This window comes from Choloepus didactylus, chromosome 6, assembly GCF_015220235.1.
Source record: "Choloepus didactylus isolate mChoDid1 chromosome 6, mChoDid1.pri, whole genome shotgun sequence".
Lineage (NCBI taxonomy): Eukaryota > Metazoa > Chordata > Mammalia > Pilosa > Megalonychidae > Choloepus > Choloepus didactylus.
The window spans coordinates 71,308,569-71,335,911 of NC_051312.1; the positions used below are offsets into that span (position 1 = coordinate 71,308,569).

The 27,343-nt window shown below is 41.4% G+C and overlaps 1 protein-coding gene across 4 annotated transcripts in view; it reads left to right on the forward strand.

Annotated features, from left to right (window-relative positions):
• The window catches only part of IRAG1 (inositol 1,4,5-triphosphate receptor associated 1), a 137,925-nt gene that overhangs the window by 1,085 nt on the left and 109,497 nt on the right, over positions 1-27,343 (forward strand). The window lies entirely within an intron of this gene.

A 27,343-nucleotide genomic window follows, 5' to 3' on the forward strand; every position in this document is an offset into this window, starting at 1 on the left:
TGCTAAGGATTATGTTGCCTCTACCAGGGTAGACAAGAAGTTCCTTGATCTTTATGACATGTTGGTGAGACAGGTAGAGTTATATACCACCAGACTACTGCCCCACCCCCCACTTTTGTGTGGTTGAGTGACCTGCCTAAGGTCATACCACTAAGAAGAAGCAAAGCTAGGATTCGAACCCAGGTCTGTATGACTCTAACTCAGTGCTCCTGCCCCTTGACAACTGCAGGATTAAGTGTGCACTCCTGCCTTGAATAGTGTCTTGTGATTTTTGACCTAATGGATAATACATCTGTCATGTTTGTTTGGCCCATGGTTCAGTGATGTATGTGTGTGTATATGTATGTGTGTGGGTGTCTGTCTTGGGGTTGGCTGTTTGCATTCACAGCAGATGTACCTTTATGCATGGTAGTAAATGGGGCATTCATTGGAAGAGAAATTTCTTGCACATTTACCCTCTAAGATCACCTGGGAGATATTACTCTGCGCTAATTGCTACAACATGATCAATTATCCTTCTAAATATGTTTTCTGGAAAAAAACTTATATAGGTCTTAAAATGTATTGGACACTGTTCTAAGCACTTCACATACAGTAGCTCACTTACCACTCCCGCAACCGTACAAAGCAGGGATTATTATCATCACTCTGGTCTTGAGGCTGGGATGTTTAAATACAGAGAGGTCATGCAGCTGTGAGGTGGAGCAGACGTTTGACCCCAGGCAGTCCATCTCAGGAAGCTCTGCTCTTAACCCCCATGCTGTGCTGATCTCCAGTTGGTGCCATTTCTGGGAGGGCAGTGGGGATGGCATTGTGCATCTGAGGCTCTCCATGCATGCTTTCATGTGCTCCTTACAGCAATCCTGTGAGGGATGTATCTTTACCCCAATTTTACAGGTGTGGACACTGGGACACTAAACAACTTGTCTAAAGTCACCCAGCCACCAAGTGACAGAGCAGGGGTTTAAGTAGTTCCTTGGATGAGGACAGTAGGGGTGTGTAGCACTTTCTCCTTGAAACTGAATTTCCATGGGACCAGTCGACTAGTAGTTGTGCAGTGGGGAGGGGTTCTGTGAGTGGCTGTGAGAGGTTCTTGTCTGGTGGGTGGAATTACACAAAAAAGGGTCCTCAGCTTCCCAAACATCCCTGCCTCTTTCCTCTAAGCCTTGATAATGAAGGGGGATGGATGCACCCCACGCCTCCACCATGAGTGTAGACTGAGCCCTGTGAGGGCAGAGACCCCATCTCTTTCCCCACTGTTTGTCCTGTACCTAACATGATGCTGGGAGTGTACTACATGCTTAGGATCAGTTGTGGTTTTGGATGAATAAATGGACATAACACTCATAAAGTGTGTTCTGATTAAATGGGGGCTCCAGGTTTATTATGCATATGTGCCTGAGAAGCAGATTTTTTTTCAGTCTGGCTTGAGAAGATGCAAGGTATGGTTCTCAAGTTATGCACACTGCACCCCCTTCCCCATACCCCCTCCCCATCACCTCTCCTGGGTAGCCTCAAAGGGCCACTGGGCTGCCCATCAGCCATCCTCTCTATGGCTTGGCAGTCAGCAAAGGGATTCTGTTTGCTGACCAGACTCTATCCCTGCCCCTTGGGGAGTTATTTGTGCCAAGTTTATTTCATTTGATCTGACACGAGGATGTTACTTCTCAAAGAGGTGAAGCAACATGCTCAAGGGCACACAGCTGTTAAGTGGTAAGTGGGGATTTCAGCTCAGGCCTCCTTGCACCAAAGTTAACACTTACTGCATTAGATGCACCCTGCCATTAGTTAGTAACCCAGGTCCCATGGACCACACTTGAGTGTCACAGTCCAAATGATGGGAAGATCAAGAAAAGAGGGAAAGTGGATATTGTGTTTCCCTGTGGGCCTGAGTGGACCAGGGCAACCTTGCTGGATGGGCTTTTCAGACACAGAGCCTTAGCAGAGGCACCATGTGCCCATAACTTTGGACAATCCCTGCCTTCTTTGCAAGGCCTTCTCTAGGGGAGAAGGTAAGCAGGTGTCAGTCAGTCAACCTGTCAATCTGTCAGTCAGTCAATCAGTCAGTCTGTTAGAAAACCTTTTCTCCCAGTTGGCCACAGATGTAAACAATGGTTTGCTGATGTTGGACTTGATCTGCTCTGGTTACTTTTTTCCTACTAATTTTTAATTTATAATTTCTATTCATTTTTTCTGTTAATAAAAGTAAAGTATGATCCTTGTTAAAACTTCTTAAAAATATAGAATTCTATAGTCTATAAAAAATAGAATAAATAAGAAAATACAGAGATAAATATGAAGAAATAAAAAATCCCTCCATAATCCCATCATTCAAAGATACCTACTGTTAATATTATGGTGTGTTTTTTGCCTGTCTTTATATTTCTCTATATTTTATAAAACTACGATCTTACTGCGTATATGGTTTTGTAGACTGCTTTAAAAAAAAAAAACATGATTTTTCAGTGTCTGCATAATAGAGAATCATTTTATAGCCTTACAGCAGTTGAATCTTTCTCTCTTCTCAGGCATTTACAAGTGTGGTTTTGCGGAGGCACATACAGGATGGCTTTTCCATATGTTTATGGCCTTTGGAAACTCAGCTTTCAGAGGTGGGCTTATGAGGTGTTTCCCAAGGTGTAGGCTTGTTCTGCAAGATGATTTAAATTAGGAAACTGACAGCCTGAAACACATGAAATCCCATTGTGAGAACGTATCACCCCATTTAAGTTATTTTCAGTCCTTCTGATCGAGGAGAAGCCTCCGTTTGAGGTAGGGTGACCAACGGTCCCAGATTGCCCAAGAATGAGAAGCCCCTCAGGATTTTCAGTGATGCAAAGAGAACAAACCCAGGCAAACCAGGAACAGTTGGTCACCCTAGTTTGAGCCTAGTATTCCTGTTACATTTTTCTGACACTTGCTTTTCTCTCCTTTTAACAAAATGACTGCAGGCCTTGGGCATGGAGCCTCTGGCAGGCAATAGCTAGAATTTAACAACTATTTTTGTTTCATTTATTTTTACAATAATTCTCTGTGGTGAGTGGTACTGATTTTTCCATTATGGTGGGGATATAAAGTTTCCCTTTTAAATAAATGGAATGACAATAGCAACTAACACTGCGTGTTCGCTGTGTGTTAGGCCCTGTTCTAATGCTTTGTCTGCAGTATCTCATTAGTCCTTACAGCAAGCCTCTGAGCTAGGTACTGTTACTATTCCCATTATATAGATGAGAAAGCTGAGGCAATCAAGGGTAAGGAACTTACCCAACAGCACAAAGCTAGTGAATGGCAGAGCTGGGATTTCAACCCTGGCTTCCTAGTCTATTGCTAGTCAAATTAAAGACTCTTAAGGAAATAAAATTATAGGTGGCACACAGACACAGCAAAAATCGTGAGGGTGATGTGCATGTGACTCAAGTTTAGGAAGCGCTACCTTGGTGGGAATCGGGGTTTTATGAGCAGGAATATCAGTATGTGCAGAGTATGAGGAGAGCAGAATCATCTCAGAAAAACCAAGAAAAAGTTAGTAACCTGCAGGCTGGTGGGAGAGATTGAGAGGGACGAAACCATACACTGCTCACAGCCTGGCTGCAGAGGGAATGCAGTGCCCTGGGGAGGGACACACAGAGCCTACAGGCAGCTCTGCCACTAACAGGAGAATCAGGGGGATGTTTCCAGAGAGCCCAAGTTTCCTGGTTCATCAGAAGGAGAAGACAATGTAAAGACATCTTGACCTTGCTCATAATGGTGAAATCAAAAGAGCACTAGGCCCTGAGTCAGGAGATGGGCTCAGTGTGGGCCAGCTCTTCCCTCATTATTACAGTGAGGAGATGGAGCCTCATGATAGAGGTAGCGCAGTGCCCTGGCGGGAAGTGCAGGCCCTAGAGTGTCCATGTGCCCCTACCACTGACCAGCTGTATAACCCCGAGCTACACTTAACCTCTGAGCCTCAGTTTCCTCTCCTGTAAAATGGAGATTATGATAGTACCCACTTGGCATGACAAAATCCCTTAGCCCATTTTCCGTCCTTAGGTCCTAGTAAACATTTGCTATTATTATTTCTACCCTCTGCCTGTCCCCTTCCAGGAGATTTCTGCACTGAGTTTGAGGCTCCAACCATCCATAATTCTGGGTCCTAGTCTCACCTCTATTAATGCTGCAAGGAGAATGGCAGGTTTATTTGCTAGATGATTGGTCCTGGACACCTGATGGGGTCTTTAAGGAAGGTCCAATAAATAACACTTCCTTCATTCACTTCAGTTTTAAGGCTTGTTAAGAATTCAGAGTCTAATATCACCCTGATGACTGAGAAAGCTGGTATTGGAGAATGTGATATATTTCGATAGGCAAGTAGTCTTTCTCATATTGCATTAAGCAAGCAGACTTTTGCTCCCAGCCCTACACAGTGCCCTTTGGTGGAAGCAGTCCCCTTTAAATCTTGGAAGTGGAGGAGCTGAGCAAAATGTGTGTTCCCTGTAGGCAGCTCATTCACAAGAGAAAGGGGAGATGGAAGGGCAGAGCCACTCACATTGACACTTCTCAGAACTCGCTAGTCAGGTAAGGCCTTCCCCTGGTGGAGCCAGGAGTATTACATTCTTGGGACTCCTTCAACCCCAAAGGAAACAATCATGCTTGGAAAAGAAGCACCATCCTCTTAACAGTACCTCAGTGTGGGCCTTGCCTGAGTCCTGCTGCAAAGCTGGTCTCTTAGGCAATGTGTGCCTGGGGAGACTCGTGCCACACCTGAGTGAGAGAGAGGTAGGCCCGAGGTTGCTGTGAGGTGCTGTGAGGGTGGGCACCGCAGCTCCTGCCAGTTCCACTTGTTGGAATCCTACCCTTTCCCATCCTGATATGCCTGGAGGAGATTTGTTTGATGTGGAGTCCTTCCTTGGACAAGACAAGCATCCAACTAGAAGTATCTGATACGAAATCTTCCTCAGAGAAGTCCCATTTATGCAGCTCCAGACAAGCAGCAAATGATCTCTTAACCCCCTCCTTCCTCTGAGTTACTTCTTACAGGTAGGCGAGAGAAGATTGGGGAAGGGAACTACCATCTTTTGAGCATGTTCTTTGAACATTATATCCATAATATAGCCATCTAAGGGATGTATTTATGAACAAACTGACTCAACAAGGTTAGATCACTAACCAGTAATTTTTTTTTTTTTTGGCTTTTATAAAGGAGGTTTATTTGGTTACAAATTTACAGTCTGACTGCCATGAAAATGCCCAAATTAAGACATCAACATGAGTATACCTTCACCGAAAGAAGGCCAATGGCGTCTGGAAAACCTCTGTTAGCTGGGAAGGCACGTGGCTGGTGTCTGCTGATCCAAGGTTGTGTTCCAGCTCCTCTCTCATGTCCTGCACATTCTTCAAAATGTTGCTCTTGGGCTGTTTTGTCCTCTCTTAGCTTCTGTGGAGCAAAGTGTCAGCAAAAGTCTGCTTTCAGTGGCTGTCTCCGAAATGTCTCTCTTGGCTCTAGCACTGAACTCCTTCTCTCTGAGCTCTTATAGGGCTCCAGTGATTTAATTAAGACCCACACTGAATGAGTGGGGCCACACCTCCATGGAAATAATCCAGTCAGGGTTATAACCTTCAGTTGGGTGGGTCACATCTCCATGGAAACAACCAGTCCAAAGTTTCCAACCTAATCAAGAACAAATATGTCTGCTCCCCACAAGATTTCATTAAAGAACGTGCTATTTTGGGGGACATAATACATCCAAACCAGCACAAGTGGTAAGTGAATTTTGAGGAGGAGGATGGTCTGAAATGCATTATAGTGCCTCTAAAAAGAGAATAAAATCTAGTGCTCTGGCCGTCTGAAATCTCTAAGATTGGATACTGACCAAATGGTTACCCCATTAAAAGGCCACTTCTGGAAGCCTACCTAAGCATCAGGAAGAGTTTTGTGGTGTTTTTGTTTTAAGAAAGAACATAAACCAGTGATTCCTACCTTGTGGGTCATGAACTTCTTAGGGACTTAGTAGTTAAGAAATTAAGTTTGCATTTCAAACATTGTAGACCAAATTATTTTTCACATATTTATAAATATTTTTTTAAGAATATATTACTGCTTTAATTAATAAAAGAGTAATTAAAGGCAGTACTGAATTCTTAGTCTTTTAAAAAGTATATCTGTAAACACTGTCTCCTAAAGGTGCACCTGTTATTATGTAGGGAGTCTCTGAAACTTTTTGAAATTAAAAAAAGTCCTTATTTTTGTAAAGAGTTAGATGTTATTATGCTAGGTTATGAACAGGAGCTTAGGTGTTAATTTTTTTTCTTTTTTAGAGAAGTTGTAGGTTTATAGAACAATCATGCATAAAAAACAGGATTCCCATATACCACTCTGTTATTAACACTTTGCACTGGTGTAGAACATCTGTTACCATGATAACACATTTTTATAATTGTATCATTAACTATATTCCATGGTTTAACTTAGAGTTCACTATGTAGTATGGATTTTGTTTTTTAATTTTATTCTGTTACCATATATACAACCTAATATTTTCCCTTTTAACCACTTCAGATGTATATTTCAGTACTGTTAATTACCTTCACAATGTTGTGCTACCATCACGAACATCCATTACCAAAACATTTCCATCATTCCAAATAGGAACCCTGTACATTTTAAGCCTTAACTTCCCATTCCCTATCCCCACCCCATCCCCTGGTGACCTATATTCTGGATTCTAAGGTCATGGCTAACTAAATTATAAAACACATCCTAAGGGAGCAACAACTCACACCTACATAGCAACCTACATTGTACAGAGTCATCCCATGGTTTCCTCTTTCCTCTCCACAGCAACCCAGATGAGGAAACTGGGTCCCAAAAGGCCACATCCACACTCAAGATCACACAGCTAGCAAGGGCCCAGGTCTGGGACTCCCATCATGGGTCATTAATTCTGCTTATTCTATTTGGTTCAAATCAGTGAGATCATACCATATGTGTCATTTTAAGTCTGGGTTATTTCATTCAGCATGATGTCTTCACGGTTCATCCATGTCATTGGATGTTTTAGGACTCCATTCCTTTTTATAGCTGAATAATATTCCATTGCAGGTTGTGCTGATTTGGATGTATTATGCCCCCCAAAATGCCATGTTCTTAAATGAAATCTTGTGGGGGCAGACATATTAGTGTTGATTAGGTTGGAATCTTTGTATTAGGTTGTTTCCAGATGCGACCCACCCAACTGTGGGTAATACATTTGATTAGATTATTTTCATGGAGCTGTGGCCCTGCCCATTCAGCGTGGGTCTTGATTAGTTTACTGGAGCCCTATAAAAGCTCACAAACAGACCAGTAATTTTTAAGTGAAGAATTGGGAGTCAAACCAAAAGCCATTAGGACCCCAGCCCTCAGCTTTTTCCATCTCTGGGTGGCTTACTCAGCCAGGCAGCAGGGTAGAATGAGAACCCCTTTCTCCCCCACCTTGTTTGTCTTCCTGTAGTTTTTGCCCAGGAGGCTTCCCAGGCTGCTCAGAGGAGATGCCCTGAGCTTTTGGGGCAGGAGCCTGGGGCAGTGGCCTCACTAAGCCCTGTTCTATTTTTCACCTCCCTTTCATCTTCTTTCAATTTGTGAAAGTTTTTATCGATTTCATAACCTTGTCCATTAACAAGCCCCTTCTCTATTTAAAAGGAAAATACTAGTCTAGAATAATGAGCTTTCTATTGGCAAGAAATTCTATGCTGTACAGTTGGGAGTCCTGCATCACTTTCTGTGGCTTACCAAGGTATGTGTCCTGAAATTTTGTAGACACTGCCATGGTCACCCAGTCTGCCACGGAGTCAGGCTAGAGTAGTGATTGGGACCCCTGATTCTTGAATCAGATGACCTGGGTTCAAATCCCAGCTCTAGTAGTTACTGTATGACCTTTGGGAAATGATCTAACCTCCCTCTACCTTATTTCTCTTACTTATAAAATAGGGCTGATGATGATAGTATTTGCACAAAGTGCCATTATGAAGATGAAATGGACTGCTGTATCAAAAGTACTTACATATAAGAACTCAAACATTAACTATTATTATTGGAGCCCAGCATCAAGCACATGGGACTTCTCTATTTTGGGGGCCCCAAATCTTCACATTTCCCAAAGCACTGTCTATCATGATATTTTCAATCTGTTTGGGGATTGGTTTCCTGGTAGAAAAAAATGTAATGTTGTCCTGGACTTTTTACCTAAGACATCTCTCATTTCCTTAGCTTGGAAGGTGATGATGAGGCTGGGTGTTGTCAGTAGTGAGCTGGCTGACTGGTAACAGGAGGCCTCTCTAAGGAGCATCATTTTGGGAATGTTTCAGAATGGGCCTATCCCTAAGCCTGGTCAGTGGCCTGGAGTTGATTGTACATGTAAAGATTGACTTACAATAATCAAACCCACAAGAGTCTGAAGTACACAATTCTGAATGTCCATGTGCTAATATAAGATAGGAGGTAATGTTTTCCTGTGATTAAAGTATTTAGGACATGGAGATGTTGGTCAGAAGGCAGGAAATTCTGAGGGATATTTCACCTGGACCATGATGTGGCCTGATGAGCCATCTCTGCATACAACAGAGAGATTTCTTCAGAGCCTAGGAGGAGTCTCTCTCCCCTGGAAAGTTTAGATGAGATGAACATTTTCCTTTGTAATCTCCTGTGTCTGCTGTAGAAAAGTATTCTGTAAATGGTGGTTATTGCTATTGGAGAAGGTGGTGTTCTGATGGCCTGTCTCCAGGTAGCACAGGTAGAAATTCATCAGATTCCGTATATATTGGCTAAAGTTCTTTGGTTATCAAGTATTAGAAACCTACATTGGCTAATGTAGGAGAAAATTGAGGTTTATTGGAAAGTAGTTCAGCAAATCAAAGGAAGAAGTAGACTGACAAGCCTTTAGGATGCCAGAATCTGGCAGCAAGAAATTAACAACTGTGCTGGTTTGGAACTGTATTTACCCCCAAAAGTCATGTTCTTAAAGCTAATCCATTTCTGTGGATGTAAACCTATTGTAAGTAGGACTCTTTGATGAGGGTACTTCAGTTAAGGCATGGCCTGGAGTGGGTCTTAATCCTCTTACTGGAATCCTTTGTAAGAGAATGAAAGAGAGAAAAAAGCCACAGAAACAAGAAATTGAAAGCAATGAAACCTGGAAAAGAAGGGAGAGACCAGCAGATGCCACCATGTGTCTTGCCATGTGACACAGGAGTCCAGGATCGCTGGCAGCCAGTCTTCAGGAAGAAAGCATTGTCTTGATGATGACTTGATTTGGACATTTTTATGGCTTCGAAACTGTAAGCTTGGGGTGGGGCAAAATGGCGGAGTGGTGAGGTGCAAAATTTAGTCTCTTCTTTAGAGCAGCTGGTAATTACCCAAGAACTGTATGAAACAGTGTTTTCGGGGTCTCCAGTGACCAGTCACACATCGTACACAAGTTTGGAACCTGAGGAAAAGCTGAGATCACAGCGAATTTTTTAAGTTACCCCAACTAGGGGTCTGACGCCCCTCCCCACCCAGACCCCATGGACAGTCTTGCAGCTGGCTCCCTGAAAGGGGGAGGAAAAAAAAACAATCTGCTGAGGGCAAGAAGGGAGACTCAACCCAGCCTCAATGCAGAATTAATTAACAAATTAATTAACTAATTTCTGGAGCTGGGGGTGCTAAAGAAGGGCTGGGCTCAGAGAAGTGGGGGGGGGGGAAACACACATAAAAGCAGACACCCATTCCCTGGCTCCAAAAAATCCTCCCCCCATCTACATTTTGTCCCTTCTCCTTTCTCACTTATCTTTTTGCACTTCAATAGCCCCCAGCAGGGGCTGAATTGAAACTGCTGGAGAGTAATTATCAGACAATAGCCCAAAGTAGATCTTTAAATGCTCTATTCTGACACAAAAATTCCAGGCTGGGAGAGGCTTTTAAAAGAGACTTCATTTATTTTTTTCTTTTTTCTTTTCTATTTTTTAAATTTAAAAGTAACATACGTGGTTATTTTCTATCAGACAGCCCAAGTTAAAGATCTAGGCTAGTCTTGGCGGGAGACAGAGTACCCAGAACATCTTTGAATTCCAGATTCACTTCTGAAGAAGGTCTTCACCCCAGTCTTTAATTGGCAACTCAAGCTGACCAAGGAATTAAGCTGGAGTTGCCCCAGAGAGGAGAGGGGAGAAGGGAATAGTGCCCCTGTGAGACAACTGGAGTTCCTAGGATTGGGAGAGTGGAGGGAGGTCCAGCTAAACTGTCAGCCCTCCTTCTGGGAACTCAGACCCCAGGGGTTGGAATTCAGATTCCAGCTTCAGTCAGCCATGCCCCTGACAGGATCAGAGTCACCAGGAGAACTAAAGGCTCCACACCTCCTTACACTGGTGGGGGAGCTGCATGCTGGCGAGCGCCACCTGCTGGACAGCATAGGAAAAGCACCAATTCTAGAGGTCTCACAGGAGGGTCTTATTCTCAGGGAAACTCCATACCCTCCTCCTGAGACCTGGGCCTCTCTAGACTGGGAAAACCTGACTGGGGTTGACCGTATCTGAGGAGATCCTCTGACAAAAAGGCTACATAGAGGCAGGGCAAGAAACAGAAAAACAAGAGGTGAAAAATTCTGATCAACTAAATAGAACCTAAGTTAGAGGTCTAGAATAAGATGAACTGAACAACAAAGGTTAGAGAACAAAGCCAACCAACAAGAACCCCCTAGGTAAAAGAGTAAAAATGAGCTCCAGGATAAACTCATCAAGAAAATCAGATACCTAGACAACATAAGATAACGAGCCATACTAGGAGACACAAAAATATGGATCATCCAAAGGAACAAACTAATAGTTCAACCAAGATACAGGAGGTGAGGCAACTAATGTTAAATCAATTCAATGAACTGAGGAAAGATATGGCAAAAGAGATGAAGGATATAAAGAAGACACTGGATGACCATAAAGAAGAATTTGTGAACTTGAAAATGCAAATGGAAGAATTTATGGTAATGAAGGCCACAATGGAGGATATGAAAAACACAATGGAGGGACATGACAGTAAATTTGAACAGGCAGAAGAAAGGATCAGTGAACTGGAAGACAAGACACTTGAATTCATGCACACAAAAGAACAGATGGTGAAAAAAATGGAAAAATACAAGCAGGGTCTTAGGGAGCTGAGTGACAACATGAAATACATGAATATTATGTTTTATGGGTATCCTGGAAGAAGAGAGGGGAAAAGAGGCAGAAAGAATAATAGAATAAATATTCACTGAAAATTTCCCAACTCTTATGAAAGACAGAAAATTACAGATTCAAGAAGTACAGCATACCCTAAACAGAAAGACCCCAATAGACCTACTCCAAGACACTTACTGATCAGATTGTCCAATGTCAAAGACAAAGAGAGAATTTTGAAAGCAGCAAGAGAAAAGCAATCCAGCACATACAAGGGAAGATCCATAAGACTATGTACAGATTTCTCTGCAGAAACCATGGAGGCGAGAAGAGAATTGCATGATATATTTAAGATATTGAAAGAGAAAAACTGCCAAACAAGAATTCTATATCCAGCAAAACTGTCCTTCAAAAATGAGGGAGAGATTAAATATTTTCAGACAAAAAGACACTGAGAGAGTTTGTGAATAAGAGACCAGCACTACAAGAAATACTAAAGGGAGTGCTACAGGCTGATCAGAAAAGACAGGAGAGAGAAAGTTGGAGAAGAGTGCAGAAATGAAGATTATCAGGAAAGGCAAAAGGAGAGAGAGGAAAAAATAAGATATGATATATAAAACCCAAAAGACAAAATGGTAGAAGAAAGTACTGCCCTTACAGTAATAACACTAAATGTTAATGGATTGAACTTCCCAATAAAAAGACAAAGACTGGAAGAATTGGATTAAAAAATAGGACCCATCTATATGCTATCTGCAAGCAACTTACTTTAGACACAAGGACAAAAATAGACTGAAAGTGAAAGGTTGGAAAACGATATTTCACGCAGACAACAACCAGAAAAAAGCAGGAGTAGCTATATTAACATCAGACAAATTAGACTTTAAAAGTAAAACAATTAAAAGAGACAAAGAAGGACACTATATATTAATAAAGGGTCAATTCATCAAGAAAACATAACAATCAAATATTTATGCACCAAGCAAGAATGCCCCAAAATTCATGAGGCAAACACTGAGAACACTGAAAGGAGACATAGATAGCACTACAATAATAGTTGGAGACTTCAATACACTGCTCTCATCAATGACTAAAACATCTAGATAGAGGATCAATAAAGAAATGGAGATGTTGAATTGTACAATAAATGAACTAGACTTGACAGATATTTGTAGAACACTACATCCAACAACTGCAGGATACACTTTTTTCTCAAGCGGTCATGGAACATTCTCTAGGATAGACCACATGTTGGGTCACAAAGCAATTCTCAACAAATTTAAAAATATTGATATTATACAAAACACTTTCTAGGACCATAATGGAATGAAGTTGGAAATAAATAACAGGCAGAAGGTCATAAAATTCACAACTATATGGAGGCTAAACAACACCCCCTTAGAAAATCAGTGGGTAAAGGAAGAAATTACAAGAGAAATTAGTAAATACCTTGAGGCAAATGACAGTAAAAATATAACATATCAAAATTTATGAGATGCAGCAAAGGTGGTGCTGAGAGGGAAATTTATTGCCCTTAATGCCTATACTAAAAAAGAAGAGAGCAAAAATTGAGAAATTAACTGTTCACCTGAAGGAATTAGAGAAAGAACAGCAAACTAACCCCAAATCAAACAGAAGGGAAGAAATAACAAAGATTAGAGCAGAAATAAATGAAATTGAGAACAGGAAAACAATAGAGAGAATCAACGAAACCAGAAGTTGGTACTTGGAGAAAATCAATAAAATTGATGGAATGCTAGCTAGGCTAACAAGGAGGGTGGGTGGAGAGAGCAGATGCAAATAAGTACAATCAGAAATGGGAAAGGAGACACAACTACTGACCTGCAGAAATAAAGGAGATAATGAGAAGACACTATGAGCAACTATATGCTAATAAACTAGATAACTTAGATGAAATGGACAACTTCCTAGAAAAGCATAAACAACCAACATTGACCCAAGAAGGAACAGAGGACCTCAACAAACCAATCACAAGTAAAGAGATTGAGTCAGTCATCAAAAAATTCCCAAAAAGAAAAAGTCCAGGACCAGATGGCTTCACATGTGAATTCTACCAAGCATTCAAGAAAGAATTCATACCAATCCTGCTCAAACTCTTCAAAAAAATTGAAGAAGATGGAACGCTACCTAACTCATTCGATGAAGCCAACATTACCCTAATACCAAAATCAAAGATACTACAAAAAAAGAAAATTATAGACCAATCTCCTTAATGAATATAGATGCAAAAATCCTCGACAAAATACTTGCAAATTGAATCCAGCAGCACATTAAAAGAATTATACACCATGACCATGTGGGATTTATTCCAGTTATGCAAGTCTGATTCAACACAAGAAAATCAATTAATGTAATACACTATATCAATAAATCAAAGCAGAAGAGCCACATGATCATCTTGATCCATGCAGAAAAGGCATTTGACAAAATTCATTGTCCTGTCCTGATGAAAACTCTTCAAAGGATAGGAATAGAAGGGAACTTTCTCAATATGATAAAGGCAATATATGTAAAACCCACAGCTAACATCTTACTCAATGGGGAGAGGTTGAAAGCTTTCCCTCTAGGATCAGGAACAAGACAGGGATGTCCACTGTCACCTTTGTTATTCAACATTGTGCTGGAAGTGCTAGCTAGAGCAATTAGGCAAGAAAATGAAATAAAAGGCATACAAATGGGAGAGGAAGAAATAAAACTTTCACTGTTTACAGATGACATGATTCTATATGTAGAAAATCCAGAAAAATCTACAGCGAAGCTACTAGAACTACTCAATGAATACAGCAAAGTGGCAGGCTACAAGATCAACATGCAAAAATCTGTAGTATTCCTATACACAAGAAATGTGCAACAAGAGGAGGAAATAAAGAAAAAAAAATTCCATTTACAATAGCAACGAAAAGAATCAAGTGTTTAGGAATAAACTTAACCAAGGACACAGAAGACCTTTACACAGAAAACTACAAGAAACTGCTAAAAGAAATTGAACAGGACCTAAAAAAATGGAAGAACATACCATGTTCATGGATTGGAAGACTAAATACAGTTAAGATGGCAATTTTATCCAAACTGATTTATAGATTCAATGAAATACCAATTAAAATCCCAACAACTTACTTTACAGAAATAGAAAAACCAATAACCGAATTTATTTGGAAGGGCAAGGTGCCCCGAATAGCCAAAAATATCTTGAGAAAGAGGAATGAAGTGGGAGGTCTCATGCTACCTGACTTTGAAACATATTACAAAGCTACAGTGGTCAAAACAGCGTGGTACTGGCATAAGAACAGATATACTGAACAATGGAATTGAATTGGATGTTCAGAAATAGACTCTTGCATCTATGGAAATTGATCTTTGATAAGGCAGTTAAGACAAAGCAACTGGGACAGAGTAGCCTCTTCAGTAAATGGTGTTTGGAGAACTGGATATCCATTCCCAAAAGAATGAAAGAGGACTCCTTCCTCACACCTTATACAAAAATTAACTAGAAATGGATCAAAGACCTAAATGTTAGACCATAAGACTCTTAGAAGAAAATGTAGGTCAATATCTTAAAGATCTTGTGATAGGAGGTGGTTTCCTAGACCTCACACCCAAGGTATGAGCAAGCAAAGTACAAATAGACAAATGGGATCTCCTCAAAATTAAACACTTTTGTACCTCAAAGGACTTTGTCAGAAAAGTAAAAAGGCAGCCTACAAAATAGGAGATGATATTTGGAAACCACATATCAGATAAGGGCTTAATATCCCGAATATATAAAGGGAACTTACAACTCAACAACAGAAATACAAAGAATCCAATTAAAAAATGGGCAAAAGACATGGACACTTTTCTGAAGAGGAAGTTCAAATGGCTCAAAAACATATGAAAAAAATGCTCAACTTCACTGGCTATTAGGGAAATGCAAATCAAAACCACAATGAGAGATCATTTCACACCTACCAGAATGGCCATTATCAAAAAAAAACAGAAAATTACAAGTGCTGGAGAGGATGTGGAGAAAGAGGCACACTTATTCATTGTTGGTAGGAATGTAGAATGGTGCAACCACTCTGGAATACAGTGTGGAGGTTCCTCAGGAAGCTAAGTATAGATTTGCCTTATGACCCAGCTATTCGACTGCTAGGTATATACTCAGAGGAACTGCTAGTTAAAATACAAATGGACATTTGTAAACCTATGTTTATTGCAGCATTATTCATGATTGCCAAGAGATGGAAACAGCCCAAATGTCCATCAATGGATTAGTGGATAAACAAACTGTGGTATATACACATGATGCAGCTATAAGACAGAACAAAGACATGGAGCATACAATAAGGTGGATGAACCTTGAGGACATTATGTTGGGTGAAGTTAGCCACAAACAAAAGGACAGATACTTCATGGTCTGACTAATATGAACTAACATTAATGAGCAAACTTTGAGAGTTAAAAGCTGACAACACAGGCTTACAGGAGATAGAAAGAGGGTAGAAATCAGGCTTTTGATGCTGAAGGACTACAGAATGTTCAGCAGGATTGATTGTATAGATCCAGAAATAGATAGCATAATACTGTGTGATGGTAGCACAATATTGCAAGTACACTGAAGAAGTCTGTGAGTAAAACTGAAAGAGGTGGGATAGGGGAATGTACGATAGCAGAGGTAAAGATAGATGATAAAGACTGGGACTGTCTAACTTGGCAAAAACTGGAGTGGCCAATGACTGTTAGTAAATGTACAAATATAAAAATGTTTTTACATGTGGGAGAACAAATCAATGTCAACCATGCAGAGTGTTGAAAAAGGGATGGTATTTGGGAAAAAACATAATCAAAGCAAACTGGAGTCTATGGTCAACAGTAACATTGTAATATGCTTCCATTAAATGTAACAAAGGCAAGGTACCAAAGCTAGAAGTGTATGAGAGGGGGATATAAGGGAAGGATATGGGATTCTTGGTAGTGGTGTTGTTTTCTGTCCTGACTATTATATTGTATGACATTTTATTTTTCTTTTTATTATCTTTTTTATTATTTGCTTAAAAAAACTTTTTTTTTGTAGAAATCAATATGTTCAAGTGCTGACTGTGGTGATAAATGTATACTGTGGATAAAGATAAATGTATGGTATGTGAATATATCTCTATAAAATTGTAGGAAAAAATATAAATAGGGGTAAAAGTGCTGGAGAAAACATGGAGAGGGGTGTACCTATCTACTGTTGATGAGGAGGTAGATGGTGTAGCCTTTCTAGAGGTCATTGTGGTGGTTCCACAAGAAGCTAAGTATGTGGGTGCCATAAGGGCCTGCAACCTCATTATGGGGTATGTAATTGGAAGATCTGAGAGCACAGACATGAATGGACATTTGCACACTGATGTTTATGGAGGCACTATTCATGATTTGCAATGGGTGGAGGTGGCCTAAGGGTACACTGACTGAGGAACAGAATGGTGGACTGTTCTGTGTGCATACAATGGAATACTGAGCAACTACGAGAAGGAGTGAAGCTGTGAGACACACAATGAGGTGAATGGATCCTGTAGACAGAATTTTGAGTGAAGTACATCAGAAACAAAGGCCAATACTATAATGCCTCACCAATATGGATTAACTACAATGTATAAACCCAGAACTGAATCTTACAGCACAGCCTAACAGAGGAATGATTATTGTAATGGTTCCTAGATTGTTTGAGCTCTTACCACAGTCAAATCTATTCCTGAATGGTAATGGCTATCTCCAACTCTGAGATGCTGATCCCTTTGTGTATAACCTGATTGGTGGTCTCTGGAACATTGGGTATCTGTGTGACACCTGAAACTCAGAGCTAGAGCTCGGCAGATATGGATGTCAGTATTAGCACACACAGCAACTTTTAAAAAAAGAAGAAAAAAAGCTGAAAAAGAGCCCAGACTTCAATTAGAGATATGAATGAAGCAGATCTGGTTAAGACTAGGGCAAATGGGGCCAAAGGGTGAAGGTTGAAACTGTGTGTTAAAACTTCAGCTTCCATGTGAGACCAAGGAAAGAGATGTCTATTTGGTGCAGGATCTATATTTTCTAAACAGTATAACTTCTACAGTCAGTTTGTTCAAACACCACAATTACACAGAACTTTGAATAGGAAGTGAGATATGGTAGGTCTGTATAGGTTAGAGTGAAGTAGTGACACATCCCAAAGTAATTTGGGCAGAGAATAAAAATATATATGCAGGGCCCCCCTGAGGAGCTGGAGGGAAATGTGGAAGTGTTGGACTTCCTCACCTGGACTGTTGCTGATGTTCTCACAAACACTGAGGACTGGCAGTTTGATGTGCCGAGCCCTCTATCATGGGTCTTGCCTTTAGGAAGCTCGTTACTGCAAAGGAGAGGCTAAACCTGCATATAATTGTGCCTAAGAGTCTCCCCCTGAGTACCTCTTTGTTGCTCAGATGTGGCCCCCACCCTCTCTCTAGCTAAGCCACCTTGGCAGGTGATCTCACTGCCCTCCCCCCTATGTGGGATCTGACTCCCAGGGGTGTATGTAAATCTCCCTGGTAATGCAAGATATGACTCCCAGGGATGAATCTGGACTTGGCATTGTGGGATTGAGAACATCTTCTTGACCAAAAGGGGGATGCAAAAGGAAACAAAATTAAGTTTCAGTGGCTGAGAGATTTCAAATGGAGTTGAGAGGTCACCCTGGTGGACATTCTTATGCACTATATAGATAACACTTTTTAGGTTTTAATGTATTGGAATAACTAGAAGTAAATACCTGAAACTATCAAACTCCAACCCAGTAGCCTGGACTCTTGAAGACGACTGTATAATAATGTAGCTTACAAGGGGTGACAGTGTGATTGTGAAAACCTTGTGGATCGCACTCCCTTTATCTAGTTTATGGATGGATGAGTAGAAAAATGGGGACAAAAACTAAATGAAAAATAGGGTGGGATGGGGGGATGATTTGAGTGTTCTTTTTTACTTTTATTTTTTATTCTTCTGAATTTTTCTGATATAAGGAAAATGTTCAAAAATAGATTGGGGTAATGATGCATAACTGTATAATGGTACTGTGAACAGTTGATTGTATACCATGGATGATTGTATGGTATGTGAACATATTTCAGTAAAACTGAATTTAATAAAAAAACTGTAAGCTTGTAGGCTTATGAATTCTCATTGTTAAAAACCAACCCATTTCATGTTATATTGCTTTTAGCAACCTAGCAAACTAAAACACCAACCTTTTCTCTAGAGCAGAGATCTTCAAACTTTTTTGATGGTGCATCTCATCAGTTAAAAATATTTTTTTAGTGTGTACTTCCATTTCATACATTTCTTTATTTTAGATCATATTCACTAGCTACTGTATTAATATGCTCTTTATTTTATAAAACATGTAAAAATAGAAATTTTTAAGTAATGAGAAAGATAGAATAATATTTTGAAAATCATGTTTATTTTTTAAACAGTGCCAATGACTCTTTTGCTTTCCCTAAAAAGTATTTAGTGAGAGAAGTGTGATTGATTGTGCTTTATTGTTTTTGAAAATCTCTATGTGGACTTTTGGATAACCCCTGGGATCAATGGCTATAATGGCTGAAAGAGGTATTATATCAGTAAGACTCCTAGTAGGGAGCCAAGTCTAACTCGTATGGTTCAAGAGATTTTAATGAAAGGACTGATTTGCAGAAGTGTGGGAGTCAAGGAGGGATGATGAAGTACCCTGAAACTAGCAATAGGGGGAAGCCTAGCTGGGAGGGACAAGAGAAGGAAATAGTGTTACTGGAAGCTAGTGAGACTCAGAGCCAGGGAAGGGGGTCCACCCAGAATAAGCTGTAGTTATAGAGTGATACAGCCACTCCAGAGATGTGGTGATGAAGCAAAGAGAGAGCAGGAAAGGAAATGCCCCAACCTCTCTCCTCCTGCCTCCTGCTGGCACACTGGCCAAACTCAGCCAGCAAGCAAGGAAGCCCAAGGGCTACATTCCATAGGTGTCATTTGGAGCACAAGGCAGGAAAGAGGAGGTCAGAGAATGGCTCTAGGTGCAGGGAAGGGCTGAAGAGAGGACAGGAAAACCAGCCTAGACACTTAACAAGGAAGAAAGGTTCCTTGGCTGCACATACTGAACTATGATACTAAATTTTCAATTTTATCTACCAGTTTGAAAACAAAAATTTTTTTTTTGAGAGTCGCTTGAGGTTTCATTAGTGGTGGTGTCTTCACATTTTTTGCAGGAGCCTTTTTAAAGCATATGCCCATTTTATGATGGTTGGTTTGGGTAAAACAAGCTAAATATATTCCACTAATCCACTTACTTAGATACATGCAAACTCTGTGTCACATTTCACTGAAAGCAAATGAATACATGAGGGTGCTAGGTCAGCCCTTTAGCATTGTAGAACTCCCCCTTTTCCCTTGGGACAGCTCAAAAACTGGACATGACGGTGACATTTAGATATATGGATCCTACTTTTTAAATAAAAATAACAGTTTCAAATATTTTCCCTATATACCCTTGGATCGTCTTTCACGTTCCCTTTGTACGCATAGTCCACCATGAAGACTCTGCTCTAGGGCACAGCTACTAGCTTGACCAGGCTTCAATACCTCTGATAGCCTAAGTTGGATGACAGTCAATCAGCCATGGCTAGGGGACAGGATTATGGGACATAGATGTGGCCATGGGGAGCCATTCTTTGCATGTAGTGATCCTTCCCATTGGAGGGGAAATTGCTGACAGCACAAATATCTTCTAAGGATGTTGTTACCTATTCACTTATAATTGCCTTCTTCTTCTGCCTTCCAGAGATCCCAGTCAAACCTCAGTCACATTTTCATTTAGAGATGGAGTGCTGAAGCAAGGAGAGAGCAGGGAAGAAACACGTTAGGTTATTTCCAAAGATGACTAATCAGTCCATTGTGTGGGTTTTCATTTGTTTATGCACTGGAGGCAGCCTTATTTCCTTGCTGTTGTCTCCAGTTATAGCCAATATTTCTGGCAGGTCTGGGCCTCACACTAAGAGGCAGACTATTACTTGGGCCAGTCCAGACCCAGCAGAAGAAGATGGATGCAGTGATGGACCTCAAGGATCTGGCACATTAGACCCAGAGACTCTTGGCAAGTTGTCCCTAAACCATGGCTCTTATAGTTTATAAAACACAGAAGTTGCCCAAGCAAGTGAACAAAGAAAGCCTTACTTTTCTGAGTCCTGGAGGGGAAGGTTCCATTTGCTGAAATCTTCAGGGACTATTTTCATATGACAATAACAGGAGTAATTTGCACTTATTATTATAACAGCTATAATTTATTGAACACTGGCTAAATTTTGTGTCAGGTACTTTATATATATTATCTCATATTTTTGAAACACCCTGTGACACAGGTAATAATATTATCGCCACTTACTGATGAGAAGATTGAGGCTTTCTGAAGGTAATTCACTGAGAATTACAATTTGCAGGGCCAAAGCCTTATTGCCCTTGGTACGAAATACACAGAATCTGTTTTAGTTTTCTTGGCTGCTCAAGCAAATACCATGCAATGGGTTGGTTTAAAGAATGGGAACTTATTAGCTCATGGTTTTGAGGCTATTAGGAAAATGTCCAAATCAAGGCATCATCAAGATGATACTTTCTTTCCAAAGACTGGTGTTCTGGGGCAGGCTGCTGGTGATCCTTGGTTCTGGGCTCCTCTGTTACACGGCAATGCACATGGCGGCCTCTCCTCGCCTCTCCCTTCTTTTCCAGGTTCCATTTACCGTCAGCTTCCCATTTCCATGGCTTTTTCTCTCTGTCTGGATTTCATTCTGCTTATAAAGGACTCCTGTAATAGAATTAAGACCCATCTTGACTGAGGTGGGCCACACTTTAACTGAAGTAACCACATCAAAAGTTCCTACTTTTGATAGGTTCACACCCGCAGAAATGGGTTAAGTTTAAGAACATGTTTTTCTGGAGTACAAGGCTCCAAACCACCACACAAACCATCAGCAGACAGAAACTCACTCTTGTTGCTTATCTGCCAGGAGGGAGGAGGGGCTGGGCTCTAAGATTTCAAAAAGGTCATATACTTATGGGTTTATAGGAAGGTATTAAGGGAAGTGGGGGTTTCTAGCACCATGGCAAATTTACAGCAGATTCTTGGTGGATATTGAATGAATGAATGAATGAACCCTTTCAGCTTTGAAAACAGAGAGTCTTTCAATATCTATTCCTTGGTGCCATTTCCCAAGCTATAATGAAGTTATCTAAGCAGTGGTCCCAGGTTCTGGGCTTGGCTCTTGCCTCCAACTTATTTTATGCCCTTTAGCAAATCACTTCTCCCTACCAAGGCTTTGGTTTCCTCATCTGTGAACTATTTCTCTCCAAAGCCCAGGGATTTGCCCAAGAGCTGTACGCGTTTGGCCATTCCATATTAATAAGTGTGTCAGACACTGTCTGTGCCAAGGAGGAAGACAGCAGGTGTGTTAGAATCCAAGTCAGCTATTGTTTATTTTCTAGACGCCCCTGCAGTGAGGAGGGGACAGTTGGAACTGGCACTGGGCCCAAAGTGAATGGAAGACTTTTTTTTAAAGAAAACATTTACTGCTGAAAGGAACTCCTATTCATTCTCTTTTGTAAACAAGGCATTTGCCTCATGCTTTAGACATGTACTGCTCAGATCAGAAACAATTGTCTTGTTTTTGTTGCTGACAAAGCATGCCCCTTTTCCTTCAACCTATCCAGTAATATTCCCCATCTCTTCTGCTCTGGGAACACACAGACTATATCTTATGGAGATGAGGGACAGGGACAAAAAAGACTGGATTTCAGTCCCCTGGCCAGGATGAACCTCACAGGCTCCACAAGTTGGGGGTCATCCAGGAGGCATTGGGTACCTCCTCAGAGCTCCATAAGAGGAAGAAATTTGGAGAACTTTAAGAAACCCAGGAAAATGATTTGAGTAGCAAGCATCTGCATAGTACTTTCTCTGACTGTATCTCACTTGATCCTTCCAGAGGACCATGGAGCCATGATATCTGTGGAACCTTTCATGAATCATCTGGACTTCACAGTTTTATGCACTTTAGGTGGCAAAACCCCTCCCACTGCCTCCCTTGCCCCACCCCCAGGGCTGCGTCATGACTTTTGTGGGCTGAAGGGCCTTTTACCTTGATGGGTCCCTTCCTACTTTAAAAAAAAGAATTAAAGACTTTATTTTTTGATCATGTTGGCATAAAGATGAATATATCAGTGTTACCTATTAAAACATTTTATTTGCCCTAAAAGTTCATTTTTCTTTTGATTTTAAATGAAATTAAAACATTTTCCTGGGCCCTAGGCATGTGCCTACTATTTTTAATGGGGAAGTCAGCCCTGCTCTGCCAGAGGGTGGTCCTTGGAACAACAACATCAGCATCACCTGGGAGCATGCTAGAAACAAAGACTCTTGAGTACTGCCCCAAACCTATGGAATCAGAATCTATAGTTTACCAAGACTCCCAGGTCATTCCTATGTACATTATGGACTGAGATGCACTTCTTACATCACTATCTCATATACTCTTGGGAATATCTGAATCATAGGACACACACTGTTACCCCAAGTTACAGTAAGAAGTTTAATAACAGAAAACATATATCCAGCATTAAATGGGTGTATAGATGCCAAGAATTCCTGGATGACTCTTTGCCAAAGCTGTTCTCTCTTCCTGAATTGATGCTTTTTTTTTTGTCCCCTCAGTGGAGAAGTGAGACCTTGGGGGAGGGAGTGCCTTTGCTTCTGATCTTCCCTGGGACTTCTCCACAAGGGCTGAGTCTCCACCAGGGCAGTGTGGCTTCTGTTCACCCACTTTATAGTTGCCTGACTCCTGAGTGCCTTGCCTTCTGGGAGGCCTTGGCGCCCACAGCAGCTGTTACTGGCCTCACTAATCCCCGTGTCCCGTCCCACCCCCCCATGCGCCCCCCCCCCCACATGCCAGAGATATTCAGTGCTCTCTGAATATTCATGTGCTCATTTACATTTCCAGCCTCTCTTGCGTACGTTTGGGCCATGTGACCAATTCTGGCCAAGAGACTGTGTATCACCTGTGGGTCGAGGGACACTGAGAGCTGGTGCTTCCCAAATCCCTCTTTTCCTCTGCTTAGATGGCTTTGCAAGCCATGTGCTTTGTTGGGCAAGATGTAAATACAAAGCAATTGAGATTTTGGGTTTGTCTATTGCAGCAGTTAGAGTTAATTATCCTAATTCGCTACCCAAGCACCCTTGTCTTGGGAAACCTCTTCCATTACACCACAGTGGGAGGACACTTGCTAGCTGTTTTGGTGCTGCCTTCTCTTTACTGCTTTTCTTGTCTTGGCTTGAGTGGCCATCCCAGGCCCCTCTGTCTGCTCAGTGCTCTAATTCTAACCCTTTCTGTGCCATATCTCTGGGTTAAAGTCTTGTTACATTCTGTTTTATAGGGAAGGAAACTTGGGATATTATTATTAAAGATTCAATTGGGTTTAGAATCTAGGTCTTCTGACTCCTGAGTGTTCTCCTTTGAGAGAGAAAAAAATATGAAGTACAAGTGGAAACCATGACTATCTTTTTTTTTTTTTTTTAATCTTCATTTTATTGAGATATATTCACATACCACGCAGTCATACAAAACAAATCATACTTTTGATTGTTTACAGTACCATTACATAGTGGTACATTCATCACCCAAATCAATCCCTGACACCTTCATTAGCACACACACAAAAATAACAAGAATAATAATTAGAGTGAAAAAGAGCAATTGAAGTAAAAAAGAACACTGGGTACCTTTGTCTGTTTGTTTCCTTCCCCTATTTTTCTACTCAACCATGACTACCTTTTAAGTAGCTCATCACCATCTTTGCTGAGGTGTTCCATAAAATTAAAGGCTGTTGTAGATCTGGAGTAAGGAGTGCGAACTGTAGACTGGTGCACCTGAGGGAATGTGGGAAATCCCCTTTTTCAAAATTCTTAAAGGATTTATTGAGCACTTACTATGTGCCAACATTGTTCTAAGAAGTTTATGTGTGTTATATAGTCTACATTATTATCATCACCCGTGTTTTACAGATGAGGAAAATGAGACACAGAAAGATGAAGTAACTTGCCCAACTCATACAACTACTTCATGGCAGGGCTGGGATATGAACCTAGGCAGCCTGACTCTGGAGCCCATGCACTTAACTGTTCTTCTCTCCCACGTCTGGACACCCACTAATTTGAGAGGGTTTAGGGCATCTCACACTAGTGTTTTGAGGAAGACACTACGATGTATCATAAAAAAAAATCATGGTCAAATAAGTTTGGGAAACATTATATGCTTTGTCTCCCTCTTGGAGATTTATATTGCACATTTGCTTCTTAAAAGCTCTGAGAAGCCTGTAGAACAGAAACCTAGCTCAGTCTAATATCCCCAAATGTATTAAAACATAGAAACCTTTCTTTGCAGAGCTCCTAATAATGCCTCCCAGGCTAGACTTGTGTGGAACCCACTTTGGGAAATGCTGGTTAGGGACATTCTTGCCTGATGGATGTGGGGTGGATCGTGCAGCTTCTAGGGAGCCCCTGCAGCATGCAGAGGTGCCAAGGAAGGCTCCAAGTGGGCCAGGACAGTCCGAAAGCCTCTCTGGGAGGCAGGCAGTGGGCCAGAGTAGGAAAACCATGGGCTCTGCTGGATTCAGATCCCTGCTTGACTATCCACAAGCACCACATTGAGCCTCAGTTTCCTTATCTGAAGAATAACATCCAGCGCACAGTGCAGTTGGGCTGAGTAAATTGAGTAAGTAAATATATTTACGGCATCAGGCATATGGTAGGTCTCTGATGAATAGTGAATGTTGTTACTGTTATTTGTTGTCTATTTTGCTTGTCTTATTTAAAATCTCCAGGTCCAGTGTAGAAGTAGGATACTAGAATTAGAAGTGTTCAAGGAGGAGGCAGGGCACAACTCCTCTGTGTCAGCCTGGAGGTCATTTTGCCTATTTTCTGCTCTCCCGTGGTCAGGGGACCAAGGAATAGTTTCCTCCTATGAAGGGAAAGGGTTGCTCTTGGGTTGAACAAGAGACTAGGGAGGAAATTTTAGAGAACTGGATGAGCTTGTAGACACAGAATATCAAAAGGGAACATTAACTCAGCATTCCAGAAGGTCATAGAAGACCCAGAAAAGGCAAAAATTGTTTTCCCTGGCACAGGCAGAATCTGCCCCAGGAAAAAAAGTTTTGATTACAAATGAGGTGCCAATTGGCAGAGTATGTGCAGAAGTCTGTGCCAACCTAGACCAGTCTCCTAACAAGGGGCATTTCTAAATCATGGTGGGTCTGAGAATAAATTTCAGAACACGGTTATTTGAAAAAGACCTTGAACAGAGAGGCAAAGTGAGGGAGGGACACTGTGATGGCATGGAAGGGCACCAGGCTGCGAGTTAGTCTCAGCTGGGCCCCTGCTGGCAGTGTGATCTTGTCTAGTCACTTCACCCCACTGAATCTTAGCCTTCTCATCTGAAAAATGGACATAATAAAATCTTCATTGTAGTATTGTAGTGAGGAGCAACTTAATTAGTGGATTTGTATAGCTTAGGCAATAGAAAGCTCTAAACAACAAGAAATTAGGTTTAAAAACTAGGAGCATCCTTTAAGGATTGTTATCAGAGGCCGACCATCAAGAAGAAATAGTTTCTATTTACAAAGCCCATGGATTCACCCAAGGTGAAGGCAGTTAAGCAGACCCAGAATGATGGTGAAGATTGGAGATGGCAAATGTAAGAGGCTTCCTGGTGACAAGGAAACATGACCCAAAGTTTAGGATCCCTTTTCCTAGAGTGTGGTTGAGGGGAGAGTCAGCTGAAAGCTAAGATCTTGTGTCAACAAATTTACCAAGGGCCTATGATGGGCAAACCTTGTTTGAGGACCCAGGGGATCCAGAAAAGAGTAAAATGTTCTCCCTGCCCTCAAGATACATGTAAATCATTTTCCTGTATGACACACTGACAGGTGCAATATATAACAATGGAGTAAGTTCAAAGGACGGAGAAATTTATTCTGCCTGGGGCCATCTGCAAAGCCTTCATTGAAGAGAAGATAGTTGAGTGGGTGGGATTTTGACAAGTAGGTAAGAAGTGGAAGGTTTTCCAGGGAAAGGCACAGGGTGGGAGAGTGGAGGGAGCATTTCAGACTGGGGAATGGATTGGTATGAATGAAGCACAGTATGCGGGGAGCCTGGGGAGAGGGTCATGAGAGGTAAATACAAAAGGGAATTAAGGTGAGATTGTGGAGGGCTTTGAAGGCTGAGCTGAGGAGAGGGGACTTGATCTCTAGGTGGTAGGGAGTCAAGGAGACTTCTAAGTAGAGAAGTAACTTGATTAAACCTGTGTTTGAGGAATGTTAGTGCGGAGGAAGATATTTGAAGGGAAAGAGACCGAGGACAGGGAAGTGAGCTCCGGCAGCATCTGTGTGGGGGTTAAGGAGGACCTGACCAGAGCCTTGTTGGGGGGTGGCAAGCAATAAGCCGAAGCTGCTGAGCTTTGCATTAGCCAGGATTTTTGTTTGAATGGAATAGAAACTGATTCACATTAGATTAGACAAAAATCAGAATTTTCTGGATCAAATGATTGAGAAGTCTAGGGGCAGTAGTAGTTTTAGATATGCTGAACCCAAGAAACCCACATAATGCTATCAAGGCTCATTCCCTCTAGATCTCAACTGTCCTTGATATTGAATCTATTCTCAAGTGCCCTCTCCCTCATGGTGGTACTTTGGTACTTGCAGGTCCTGGCTTATGTCCTATTCTTTCAGCAACCCTAGGAGCAAGAAGAACTCCCTCAAGATTTCCAACTGAAGTGCCCAATTTGAATCCATTGGCCTGGTATGAGTCAGGGCCCTTCCCTCCGTTAATCACCACAGCCAGGGCATAAGGTTCTGATTGGCCCCGCCTGTGTTATAGGCTCCCTGCCACAATGGTGTCAGTCAACTCCACCCTCCCCAAGCACAAAGGAGGCAAAAACAGCAGATGTCCCCCCAAAAGCACCAACCCTGTGCCAAGTAGTTTACACATCTCATTTCGTCCTCACAACCACGCTGAGGTAGGAACTATTAGCCCCATTTTACAGAGAACGAAACCGAGGCTTACATTACTTTGTCCTCCCTCCCTTCCAGCACTTTCTCTGTTCTGTGCCGCATTGGCATCTCTAAGGAAGGT